Source organism: Vidua macroura, chromosome 4 (genome assembly GCF_024509145.1).
Source record: "Vidua macroura isolate BioBank_ID:100142 chromosome 4, ASM2450914v1, whole genome shotgun sequence".
In the NCBI taxonomy this organism is placed as follows: domain Eukaryota; kingdom Metazoa; phylum Chordata; class Aves; order Passeriformes; family Viduidae; genus Vidua; species Vidua macroura.
Window position 1 is genome coordinate 31743699 of NC_071574.1, and position 12728 is coordinate 31756426.

Consider the following 12728-nt stretch of genomic DNA (forward strand, 5'->3'; position numbering starts at 1 on the left):
AACAGAAGCTCTTACTCCTTTTGGTACAGAAACCTGATAATGGAATTCACTTATATCAGTTGCTCAGAAGATGTTTCTACTTTTTTTCCCAGAAATGTCTGGTTCCTGAGGCAAGAAAAGGGAGACTGAAAAGCGAGAGTTAGGGTAGTTTGCAAATGAAGGCAAACATTAGCAGGGCCACACCTTTCCTTGAGACTAATTTTTGTTTTTGAAGGCAAGACACTGCATCAATGCATTACCTATTAATACAGTAGTTTTATGAGGCACACAATGTCCTATGCTATTTATCACTCAAGTTTCATATTGCTTGTCAATGACTTCAGAAATGGCAACAAATTGGGCCTTGGCAGATTATTTTCAGTTGACTAACTGGTGGCTGAAGGAATTAATCACTTTTTTAGCTGACAGATTTCTCTTCTTTTAACATGGCAGGCAGGGAAGCATGGTGTGAAGCAGATATATTTATTAAACCATCTTTCAGTTCTGACAGTCAGGGAGGCAACAAAACATTCACACCTTAAGCTTGATCACCTCTCTTGCATAAAGTTGGTTTGTTCAAAACCACTTGGAGATGTGCCCCTTTTGTTTTGGTTGATTTTGACACTTGCTTCCACACAAGCTTATTAAGGTACAATAGTCAGTGAGCGACAAGAAATAATACCCCTCTTCTCTTGCTGTGTAGGCATGGTGCTCCTCCAAACTCATCCTTCAGCTTAAGACAGCTGTTTTTCCCGGTGAAATTTTCTTTTTGCTTACATGTCACTTGATAAGGCAACTGTTCCTCCTGTGAGCTCAGTCACTGTTAATTGTCCAAGCCTGACAAAATGATTTATCCTCTTGGGCTTCCAAAAACTATCCACTGGTTCCATCCAGTGAAAATACCATGAAAATGCCTTAGTAATGATTTAAAATTTGTTGACTTATCATTCTGGTGGCATGCAAGAATGAAGAGCACAATTTCAGACCTGGGCAACGCTCTACAAGGAGCGTTTTATGAATTTGTTCTCTAAATTGAAGTTGGCCATCTGATTTGCTGATGTTCTGTAAACAATTCTTTTTTCTGTGCTTATCTGGAGAGGCGTTTCCCTTCTTTCATTGCTTAGGTATGAGCTTAAATAGTAGTACTCCAGGGCTACAGTAAAAAAGGTAAATATCACACATCGCACGGAATATCACTCCCAACAAGTAAATATAAGCCATGGTAGAGAAAATGCGAATAAAACAAATATGGCAGCACACGTTTTCGAACAGAAGGGTACGTGGAAGGATACTGGTGTGGAAAAGACGTCAGTAACCACAGCGCCTTGCCCCCGTGACACAGGTTCTACCCGCGCGGAGCCGCAGACAGGAGCGACCGACTGCGCAGACTGACATTTCTCGAAGCCTAAACCCGTGGGGGCCGCCAGGCGAGGGGGCACTGGCGGGGCGGGGGGCAGCGGGGAGCCCGCGCTCCGCTCGCAGCCCCCGGCGCCCCGCGCCTCCGGCGATCCCGTGCAGGCGCCGCTCCGCTCCGCTCCGCTCCGGCGGCGCTCGGCAAGACTGGCACGGCTCCGGCACGGCTCCGGCACGGCTCTGGCACTGCTCTGGCACGGCCATCGCACCGCCCCCGGCCGCCGCCCCCGCCCCGCCGCCGCCCTGATTGGGCCCGCGGGGAGGCCCCTCCCGCCCGGCCCCGCCGCCGCCGCGCCGCGCCCGCTCCCCAAATACACCTTGGCGGCGCCGGGGAGCGGCAGCGGCGCCTGCCCAGAGCCCCTCGGCGGGGCTGCGGCCGCGGGCACCCCGCGCCATGGTGAGTGACGGAGGCAGGCAGGGAGGGAGGGAGGGAGCGAGCGGCGCCCGGGGCGCGGAGAGGGGCGGTGGGGACCCTGGACAGCGCTGGGACGGGGCGCCCGGCCGGGACCGCGGGGCGCGGCCGGGGCCGGGGCTCGCTCCGGCCGGGCGGTGATCGGTGCTGAGCCCCGGCAGCGGGCGGGGGGCGCGGGAAGCCCTTTCCCGTGAGCGCCCCGAGCCCCGTGTGCGCCGTACCCCCAGCCAGACATGGGCGTGAGCGAAACAGGGATCGATTCGGGGCTGGAAGCGCTCTTGGAGCCCGCTGAGGGCTCCAGCCACGAGCGGTACTCCGGCGGCCTTTGTGCATTGTGAGGCTTTCTAAGAATTCGCGAATTGCTGATGCTCGTCAAGCTAATTAAAGCCATTCAGGCTGATGGTACTGCGTTATGCTTAGGTAAGGTTTCTTACCCGGTTTTCAGAGCAATTTCTACCATTCCACCTCATGAATTAGACATCAGCCTGATATTTCATCACATACTTGCTGCTCTAACAATAACTTCATCTCTGCATCTGCTATTCCAATTATTCTTTTTTTCCTAGGAAGAATAAATGAGCCCCCAAACTGTGTTGCATTCATGATGATTAGCAGTTCTTCAGTCAAATTTCTTCCTCTTCTTTCCATTTCTTCAAGACTTTAGGCTCCTAATCCCTTTTCTGAGTGAATAGGTTTGTTTCTGTGGCTAAAGCTTAGTGGGCATAACTAGCCTACGTTTAGTATTCCCTTTATAAAATCATCACAGTCTATAATCATGAGAAACTTAAAAACTTTTTCTCTCGTTTATAAAGGAGTGCTTTTATACATCGATTAAACATCTTATGTCTCAAGCTTGATCTAATGCTGATTCTAAAATGGCTTTATTTTCAGAGCTGGTCACTTATTCTGGGGATGTAGTAAGATGGCTTTCTAAGTTCGAAGGATGATTTTACAGGGAAGAAGTCATAAGCAAGGATGCAGTGTGTCTGTAATGCTGTATTTGGGCTTTTCACTTCCACTAGACTACAGGTTACACTGTGCTGCATGTGGGTTGGTCTAAAGAAATGGTCAGACATTTGCTATTTGGAATACTAGTAGGAAAACCAAAATTTTTATTCACTCGGCTTTTCCATTATTAAGTCTGAGAATACAGAGCTACAGAATAATGTAACAGAGGAATATTTTCATAACAAATGTAAGAGTTTGATTATATTTGTATGCATAGAACAAAGTGTTTTACTTATTTGGAAGAATAATCTAATCTTAGAATTTTTCCAAAGACAAAACACCCAGTGGAGCCACTCCCTTTTCTTGTAGTTAGAATTAAGATGATTTGTTTCCAAACTACAAAAGTAGTCATAAGGAAACATACACGTTAAATCATATGAACGGGTCTACTACTTTTCTAGGGTCAGGAACAAAAGGTGATGACAGGCTGTACTGGGAAGAGATTCCTGTAACAGACCATTTTACATAATTAATCAGAGAAGATAAGCAATTCAGGCATCCAGAGAATGTATGCAAATGTGTTACAAATGTTCCTTTTGGAGGGAAGAGAATTGTAGAGAAGTTTCTTGCTTGGATTGTGTTGCTCTGGGGTGCTACATATGGCCATACGTTCTGATGACTGTTCTCTTTGCTTTGCCAGTAGCAAGAACCTTAAATGAACCAGGTGATTGTAAGGAAGCATGAGGAGTACTGTAGCAGTGAGAAAAAAAAAAAAAAAAAGCATTTGCTGAAATCATGCTTATTCAAAGCAGACAGGAAAAATATGGAAGGAGAGAGAAGGAAAGCACGTATTCAGATTTCCTGGTTGTACTTCCTTTTTCTGGGGAAATATGTACCTTGCAGCTATTATGAGTCATGACAATGCAAGATCATGAGGCAAACATTGGAGGAGAAGGTAAGGAATTTAGTTCTACAGTGGTTTTTTTTACCCTTTTTGACACCAATAAAATGTCTCACCGAGGTCTTGCTGTCCTTTCTTCCACTGGTTCACTTGCTGAGTACTCACTTAAATGAATAAAATTTTTTAATAAAACACTAAAAATGAGAAGTCAAGGTCCATAAAAGTAAGTACTCAGGTTGAGTATATTTGTCTTATTGGGATTAATGCTTTCTTTAAAAAAAAAATCTGTCCTTAGCCTTCTATGACAGTTTGTTTCAAAACAGATCCCATAGTGAAATCAAAACATAAGTAAGAGTTGATAATAAAATCTAATATGCCAAATATCGGTAGCAGTCAAAACCTGGTTATCTCATGCCATAAAAGATAAAATATCCATGCTATTATGAGTATGAATGCCATCTGTTTAAAATTCTAAAAAAAAAACCCAAAAAAAACTAAGACTCAAAATAAGTAATCCAAGAAGCCAAGATAGAATTTGTAGCAAACACAGCTATTTTCCTTTTAACTGAAAAGAGTTGTTAACAAAAAATCCTGTAAATAGTATTGTACTTTTAAAAATCCCCCAAAACTAAAAACCAAGCACTTCAGTAATCTAAGCAAGCATATGCTATGTTCTAAATTATCTGCAAGGAAATATGTGTAAGGAGGTACTGGCTGTATTTTGTATTGACTCTGTAGACTAGCAACAGGTTTCAAATTTTTTTTATAAAAGCTTAATCATTTAAGACAAGTTTTGTATAGGTAAAAAAAAATCTTATTTTAAAAAGTCTTGGAAAATACAGGACATGGTTTGAAGTATTTTGTTGTATTTTTATTTAGAAATCATTACATTTCAGATTGCACATTTTATTAACAAATGAAATTTGGGCCATTGGAGAGCTGCCATTAGAGTTTCTTTGTTGGGATTCCTTGCAGTTTTTGTACTATTTACTGTTTAAAGACTTTTATTGTCTATGTGTCTTAAAAATTACTGCATTTATGTAGATGTTTGCCATTGCAATTATGATTTTTAGCATTTGAAATTAAATTAGGGTCAAATCTCATATTTGACATTACTTTGAATATTCTTTCTAGGATGTCTTCACCATTTGAGATGTGGCTGTATGATGTTTGTATATTGTATGGCTATATGTATGATGTATATTCAGTATGTCTTCCATGAATAGTTGTATGACAAGTAGAGATTCAAGTTTATTATTAAACATGTTATATTTTTAAGTCAGCTCAAGGCATTGGTTTTCATTCAACAAAGCAACACTGTTCAGGGCAGAATGTTAGTATCTATTTAATTTTAAAATTACAATAGGTTTTAAGCATGTGCTTAAATTGACTAAGGCTTCTAGCTATGGTATAAACAACAAATTAATTTTTACTAATAAAGGCAGCAAAATTTGCTAGAAAAAGTAGATTTTGTATAAGGTTTTTGCTTATAGATTCACGTGCTTTGAGACAACTGAAAAAACCATGTTAATATCTATAGTTAAGCCTTTTACTTGTGCCATAGGTACTGACTGCAGCTCATTTGGTGATATGCTGTTCCATTATTTTGGTTGTCCTAATCGCGTGATGGCAGCTGTAGGTCAGTGCTAGGAAGTGGCTCACCACACAGGATATTTATTTTTGTAGATGTGGTGTCGAGAGCAAGCTGACATCTACTCCCTTTTTGTAGGAGTGCACATTTCAGTTCTGCTGCTTCATGACCTAAGCCAGAGCAAATACGATCCCTACAGATTAATTTTACTTCACCACAGAGAGGCCTCACCATGTCCTGTTCATTGATTCAGACCCCAGGCACCTCTATGAGCTTCAGGGCCTCCACAGCCTTTAGTCTTTAGGAGAATCCCACCCTATCAGAGCATAATATTTTGTGATATTCACTTCCATTGGTTTTTCATTCATGTTTCCTATTATATGATAGTTTTGTTATGTGGAATAGATGCCCTTGCTAAGAATATTATTGTTTTCAGTTTTAATTGAGATTAATTGTATTTAACTGGCATTCTCATTTAATTAAAATGCTCCCTTCCATGGTTCAGACCTTTAGTGCTACTTTTAAGCACTCTTCCAGCTGCTTGAACTTGGCAGTATTGTGGTACATGTTATTCTTGATTTTACTGCTCTGATTCTTTAAATTAGTTCCTTTGTATTACTTAAAGTCAATTGTGAATTGATTTTCTTCTTGCATATTCACTATTCACACTCGAAGTAGCTGTTCCAAGAGAATGGTGCCCTGCTAGCAGAAGCATTCAAATGAACCCCCTTGTGCAAATCAACCCCAGAAGGGTAATTCCTTTCAGGGAGGGCATTAACCACTCTAACCAAGCTGTGACCTTATGTGTTATTTCTGAGAGAGTATTTCTTTCATGAGAGCCCCTGTCTCTACTTCCTATGCATATGTATCTGCCTGTGAACAGTATGCTGTGCTGTCCCTGTTTGAGTGACAAGGCCACTTTTTCTCTGCCCTAAGGCAAGGGGAGAAATGTCTGGAGACATGCCTGGAGACTTGCACTCCTGTGGGAGGCTGTGGGCCATGGAGCTGTCTGGAACCCTCCCTTGGAATGGTTTGGCTATGCCTTGCACTTCACGCATGGCTATGCCCATTGATTGTTTCAGCTAAGTCCATATAGAAAATAGGTCAGCCATGCAGTGGCTCAGGAAGAAAGCTTTAATGTGCAGTTGTAATCTAGAAACAGGACATGTATCATTTTGGAGGAGACTGCAACCACTTCCAAAGATGTTATCAAGCATCATGGAATCTAGCCCTTGGACAGCTATTTGTATTAGAGAGCTGCAGGGAATATCCCATGGAAGTCATCCAATTGCCTCCCTGTGAATAAAGTTAAAATTTCTTGTTAGAAGGCTGAATGCTAGAATTCTTTGACTATTTTCCCCTTCACAAATGAAAATTGAAAGAAACATACATTTATGAAGTGAATCTGTTCCTCAGCCCAGTTCTGAGTTATTCAGCACAAAAATACATCATGCTTTTGGGGAAAATGTATTTTGGGGAATCCTCATGGTGGAAATCTTGAATGTCACTGATTCCAGAGAGCGCAGTAAAACTTGTGGTTTCTGCATACAGTAGTTGCTGCTAAACTCTCCACTTTTAATAAATAATAGCACAGAAACAAGTTTCTCAATAGTATATTAGACAGAAGTGTGTTGTGCAGTAATGACTGCCTTGCTAATGCTGACCAAAGTAAATGTGTGTTTAATTTCGTTTTAACCTTGCATTTCACTTGGCACTTGATACAGATGCAGACTGGCAAAAATTGTTCAGGGAAAGCTGATTGACCTCCTCGGCAAGTACAGAAACTCTTCACACACAAAAGAGCATTAGTAAAAGCCTGAATACAGAGGAACACCTCAGCAATATTTCTGGTTTGTTATTGGGAAAATTTGGGATTTTATGTTTGCTCATAATGATTTCTATGATTTGAAAACACAAGACAATATACTCAGGTGCTGCCTTCTGGTTAATAGGGAGGGGCGTCTGCTTACACGAATAGCTCTGTTTCTCCCTAGTCCTGACTGCTGGCATCCAGGACCCTGAAATACTCATTGCAGTTCCTGTTTTAAATAGAACTGCTAAAAATGGCAAAATTTCCATGTCTTCAGAGAAAGCATGTATCAATCTAACTTTAAATCTCCTTTTTGTTGTTTTTGCCAAAATGGTGTTCATTGCTGTCTCTTGTCTCTTTGCACTGGCAAGCTGGAAGTGCAAAACCATTTGCCTTCATGAGGAGAAAAATCTTTGGCAGACAGGTAAATTTCTGAAATTTTAATGAAAATGGAGCCATTAGTCTATAGAATTCACAAGGCATATTTAGAGGTAGGATTTTAGAATTTCCCCATGGGAAGAATGGTATGAAGGGAGAGAGTCTTGTGGCTTAACTAACTTAGCAAAGCTTTTGGTCAATGAAGAGCTGATTTTTTTTTCTCAAAAATTGTGACAGAAATAATTACAATTAATTATAGATTGAATTAAATGCTTATTTTTATACAGTTAAAGTTCCCAAACAAATTGCATGATATTAAAAACCAGCCAAGGGGAAATGCATTTCCTTTAAGGAATTATGAACCCTTCAGAAATAACAGAATGACATTAAACCTGCTGTGTGTTAGCCATGAAGATTTAGTGTGAGGATACCTTTTTTTCTGCTTGTATACTTAGCACCTGCATCCTTTTATGAATCCTATCTGCAAAATCTATTAGAATTTTACTGTGTAAAGTGTTTTCATCCCATTGTTTCTTTTATAATCTGGCTGCCAATTTTTATAAGGTCAAACATGACTTTTCTAAATCACTCAGATCTACTAAACTGCCCAACAAACTTGTGCAATCTCTTAACTTGTGCTAAGACATCTGGATTCACTTCTTAGCTCGGCTGCTGTCTTCCTTTTATGATCTCCAGCATGCCTTATTTCCCCACTTATAAAGGAGCCATTGTTATGCTCCTTTCATTTCCCATTTTTTTGTCTTAGCTGTTCAGATGGCAAACCCTTCAAGTCAGTCATCATCTTTTGCTGTGTATTTCTGTATGGCCCTGCTCTTAATTGGAGCCTTCTGGGTTAAAATAAGCAACTTATAGGCCTACCAACAGCAACAGAGAGAGAGAGAGAGAGAGAGAGCAGAATGCAGGGTATCAGTGGCACTATTTCTCTGCTAAGCAACCTGCCCAAGGGTGACCTCATAGAAGGTTAAATACCAATATTTAAGTGTAAACAAAAGTTCTGCAAGAATTTTCACAAGAAGTGATCTTGCTGACTAAATAGTGAGACCTTCATGAATGTTGGAAGGTAATGAAATATTTCCCTTTGCAGACAAAAACGTCTGGTTGTGTGGTGGCAATGAAATAACACAGAGGAGACCAGTCCTTCATCTCACGTTAGGCACTTTTGATGTGCTCACGAGGCAGAGACCACATTTGTACTGTGACACTGAAAATCTGCTGCTGATCTGAAAATTAGTATCAGCTTCAAGCAGGTTCACACTTAGCTCTGTATGTCACATGCTCCAGATCTGTGGGGGAGGCAGCATGATTGTCATCTGTATGTGGAAAAAGTCATTGACCATGGTAATAGTAAATTTTAGAATCAACAGAGTCATGGCTAGTCACAGTTTAAAGTGTGTAGCTATACCATGCATAAGATAGAGGTGGGTGGGCATCATGTCACTGACTATTCTCGTAGATTAGAGACTGGCACTTAGAAATGTCAGTAAAAACTGGCTTTAATGGTTGCTTAATATATGAAATGTGGTTTCATGATATCTTCCTTTGAGTTTCTCGTTGAAAATTATTTGCACTTCTAAGTCATAGTAAGTTCTAAGCAAAAATGGATTCAAACGATAGAGGGGAGTTAAAAGGAAAAAGTATCTTTTCAAATAGGCTTTGAAACAGTGAAAAGCAAGGACTGCTGATAGGATACAGGGTTATGATTTACCCTTAGCAAAAACTGAATCAGAATATCTATCCCTGCATGTGCTGTGGGCAGAATTTTGTTAGCAGTAAATTGGTATATGGTAAAATAAGATGATAAACTGAAATAAGAGAGTGGTGGTGGCAGAAAAGCATCTAATGGGGTTAATGTGTTAAAAAAAATAGATTATATTGCCACTGTTGAAAGTTATATTGTAATGCTGGAATAAATATGCCAAAAAAAGGTAGTTATATGGGTTTATATGACAAATAATCAGAGTTTTCTTTCCCAACTGTTACACTACAGTAATGGAAAACACTCATGATCTTTAGTAAAATATTAGTAAATGCATTCCAATCTTTAAACTTAGGTTTGGCACTCTGTCTTTTAGCAACGAAGCTGCATTACTTAGGAATGCAATCCTAATGTCAGTTTAACATAGTGTGGGCATCATGGGATTTAGATGCCTGTTATAAACAGAATTGAAAACCCAGAGCAAAGGTTTACAACATGAATACGCTGCAAAGACACTTGTGATAATGTGAGAATTTAATTTCTCCATTGTCACAAGATACTTGTAAAGTTAGTGCTTGTGTCTCATTAAAGCTTGTCAGGTATTTAAAATAAATGTTTTGTATTTTCCACACCACCTAAAGTGTAAGCAGAAATGTCAAATATTTTTGACCCTATATAAAGGAAGACTATACGCAGTGCAGCAGACTTTCTTTCCTCCCTGTGTTATTTTTACCTGTTGAGAATGCACTCTGCAAGATTCGTGGTGCTTCAAAATGCTCTAGAATGCCAAATGCTTAAAAAATGTTGCCTTCATCTTGGCAGGAAATTCCTTGTGAAGGAGATACTACCTTTCTTTATCCTTAAACTTAAGTCTCTGGTTTGCATCCTCCAGGAAGTTGTGCATCTCATTCCCTCCCTCTGCCCAGCTATTCTCATGGCTCCACAGCCTTTACTCCCTCGGAAAAGGGGGAACTTGCCATGTAGCATCCTCTTTCTGTGCACGTAAACAAGTGCAGAGGTGAAACCCATTATTTGTTACATGATTTCTTTTTTCAAGGGTCCAGTGAACAATAATTTTAACTATCCAGGTAAAGGAGCATATATCTTCAAGATAATATTCAAATGACATTCAAAACCTATTTGATGTACTCCTCTGAGTACATATGCACTTGATATGACTGGAATTTTATTTTGGTTCATTTTTAGGTTTTCTGCCACAGTTCACTGGCCAGTTGCTCTGCTCTTTCACCTCTGAAACAGCTGAACTGTGTTCTTTGCTGCTTGGAGCTGTTATTCACAGAACTAGTATGCAACACAGCAAGTTGGAGACATCCTGTTATATGGCTCCATTTTTGAAATGAACATAATTTCTTAATATAATGAAAGAAAACAGGTGCTCAGTGGTGTATTTCCATTTTACAGATTTAAAAAATAGCATATACAGAATTCGTATGTCATTCGTTAACATTTTGGTGGGAAATTGTACTTGAAGGACCTTTGGTGTGGTACAGCCCCTGCACTTCAAGTGAGCCTTAGGTCTCTGGGTAGCTGAAGTGTTGAGACAAAGATGTTTATCAATAACATTTGGTTTTGGTTTGGGTTCTCAACAATGTAATCTGAGATTACTCTGTTGCTACTTTTCTTTGGCTGTTACTCCTTTTTGGGAGATCCTCCAGACCAAGATGCTCAGCTGTGTTCTGTGCTCATTTTGCCTGGGGACTGAAAGCCTCCCAGCAGTGAATCTTAAATTGCCACACCTTGAACTAAGAACAGGAGGAAGGTCTGCTTGTGTTTATGGGTGATTGCTGGCACCAGTGCACTTCCATGCTGCCTCCCTGGAATGCAGGTCAGGGCCTTGAAGGAAGCCAGGTAAGTAATGCTTCTGTCCTGGGATCTCAGATACATGTGCAGCAGGAACTGGTATTTTAGAAGGCCTGATGGAGAGAGAAAAGAGATTCCTTATAGACATATTATAAAAGACAAGTGAAATATCCTTTAAAAATGTAAAATTATGAAATGAAAACTTAAATCAGTAACAATGGACCTCTAGCCTTTATGTTCCAAATCAATGCCATCTAAAACAAAATACTAGAAAACAACATGGGAAGTTTTTTCTTTTTTATTAACACAGGGCAGCCTCATTAAACAATGCTGCAAAACAAGGTATGTCATTCACAACCTCCCAATAGGTGCTAGTGCAGCAAACCAGTGAAACTAGAAATTGAATCTTGATGGCCAAATCAAAATAATGAACACGTGTCCTTCCTTAATTGTGCATCAGAGAGTAATACATAGCCAGGAGAGTTGGTTGAAACACAGAAACAGCAAACAAAAAATTCTCCTAAAATCTAAAATACTGCTGGAAAGCTCCATGGAATTAGCATGTCAGCATGTTCTATAGGCTATACTGACAGGTTACAGAAAAATTATTTGCATAAGAACCTACCAAACTTCAGTGGATTTGTGGATCTGTGGATTTGTGGATTTGTAGAGAGAAAGCACTTTATCAGTAAGAAAACTGTCCATTCCATCACAGATAGTTTTGCTCTATTGGCCGTGTTTTCCTTATTCATTATAGATTTTTTGGTCTTTGTGTTCTTTTATAGGTTTTCTTCTGTTCTTTCCTCCTTGATCCTTTATTCTGTCTGTATCTCCCTTTGTTTTATCTTTCACATAATACAGAACAGTACATACTGCAAAATAAATTAGAAAAAATAGGAAAACTGAAATCTGAGAAATGGAGACAAGCTCTGATCTTTCAGACTTCAGTAAGAATACTGTGATGTTGACATCGTTGCAGCCAGTGCAGTCATACAGGTTGTGAAGTGAAGAAATGTGGGTGATTCTAGGTACCCTGCCTAGAATAACTCCAGGAAGATTACCCTGTGGTTCATGCAATGCACAATATCTCTATTTACCCAATGAGAGAAAGACCTGAGGACCTTGCACAAAAAGTCACAAAAAAGCACCAGAAGAATTAAGGTTAAAATACATTTAATTTGCCTCAATAATTAAACCCTGAATTTGTACCTTGAATTAGAAGCTGGCGATTGATGTATCTGATCAAAGTTTCTGAACTGTTCTTTGTTAACCTTTTCTTGGATTTCCATTCTTCAGTATCTCTTTATCTGTTGAATCTCTGTTCATCTGCCACAGAAATTGGTGAATTTCAGTGGAATTTGCAAGCACTGCAAGCTAAGCATCTATTTCTGTGCCAGTCTGTAACCAGCATTTTGGCACAAAAATATCCAAAACTGAAACAGAGTTTCAAAAAACTGGATGGTATTATTTTTGTTCTCTTTGAATATTCAACTTTGGTATTGTTACAAGAGGCTGCAATTCAACAGCTAATGTACTTGAATCTGTATAATGCGTAGCTTGAAATATGCTAAGTCTTTCTAAATGTATCTGTTCTAACTGGAGGAGCAGCACTGACCAAGGCTTCTACTATTTGATATGTTTTAGCTGTAAGGATGTGTCTTTTTTTTTATTGTCTATCACTAGTGAGGGTTTGGAAATGTAGCATTATAAATCTTTTCCTTGGTGTCATGATCAATACCTCAATGATTCTCTGATTTT

General features: G+C 39.8%; 1 protein-coding gene across 2 annotated transcripts in view; it reads left to right on the plus strand.

The window, feature by feature from the left end:
• The first annotated feature begins 1720 nt into the window (after window positions 1-1720).
• GUCY1A1 (guanylate cyclase 1 soluble subunit alpha 1) overlaps window positions 1721-12728 on the plus strand; it is a 34420-nt gene continuing 23412 nt past the window's right edge. The window contains exon 1 of one of the 2 annotated variants that reach the window (XM_053975364.1): window positions 1721-1789. The gene's annotated coding sequence lies outside the window, so the exon portion shown is untranslated. Of the gene's footprint in view, window positions 1790-3551; window positions 3708-12728 lie in introns of those variants that run through there. The other variant, XM_053975363.1, reaches the window with a different exon arrangement.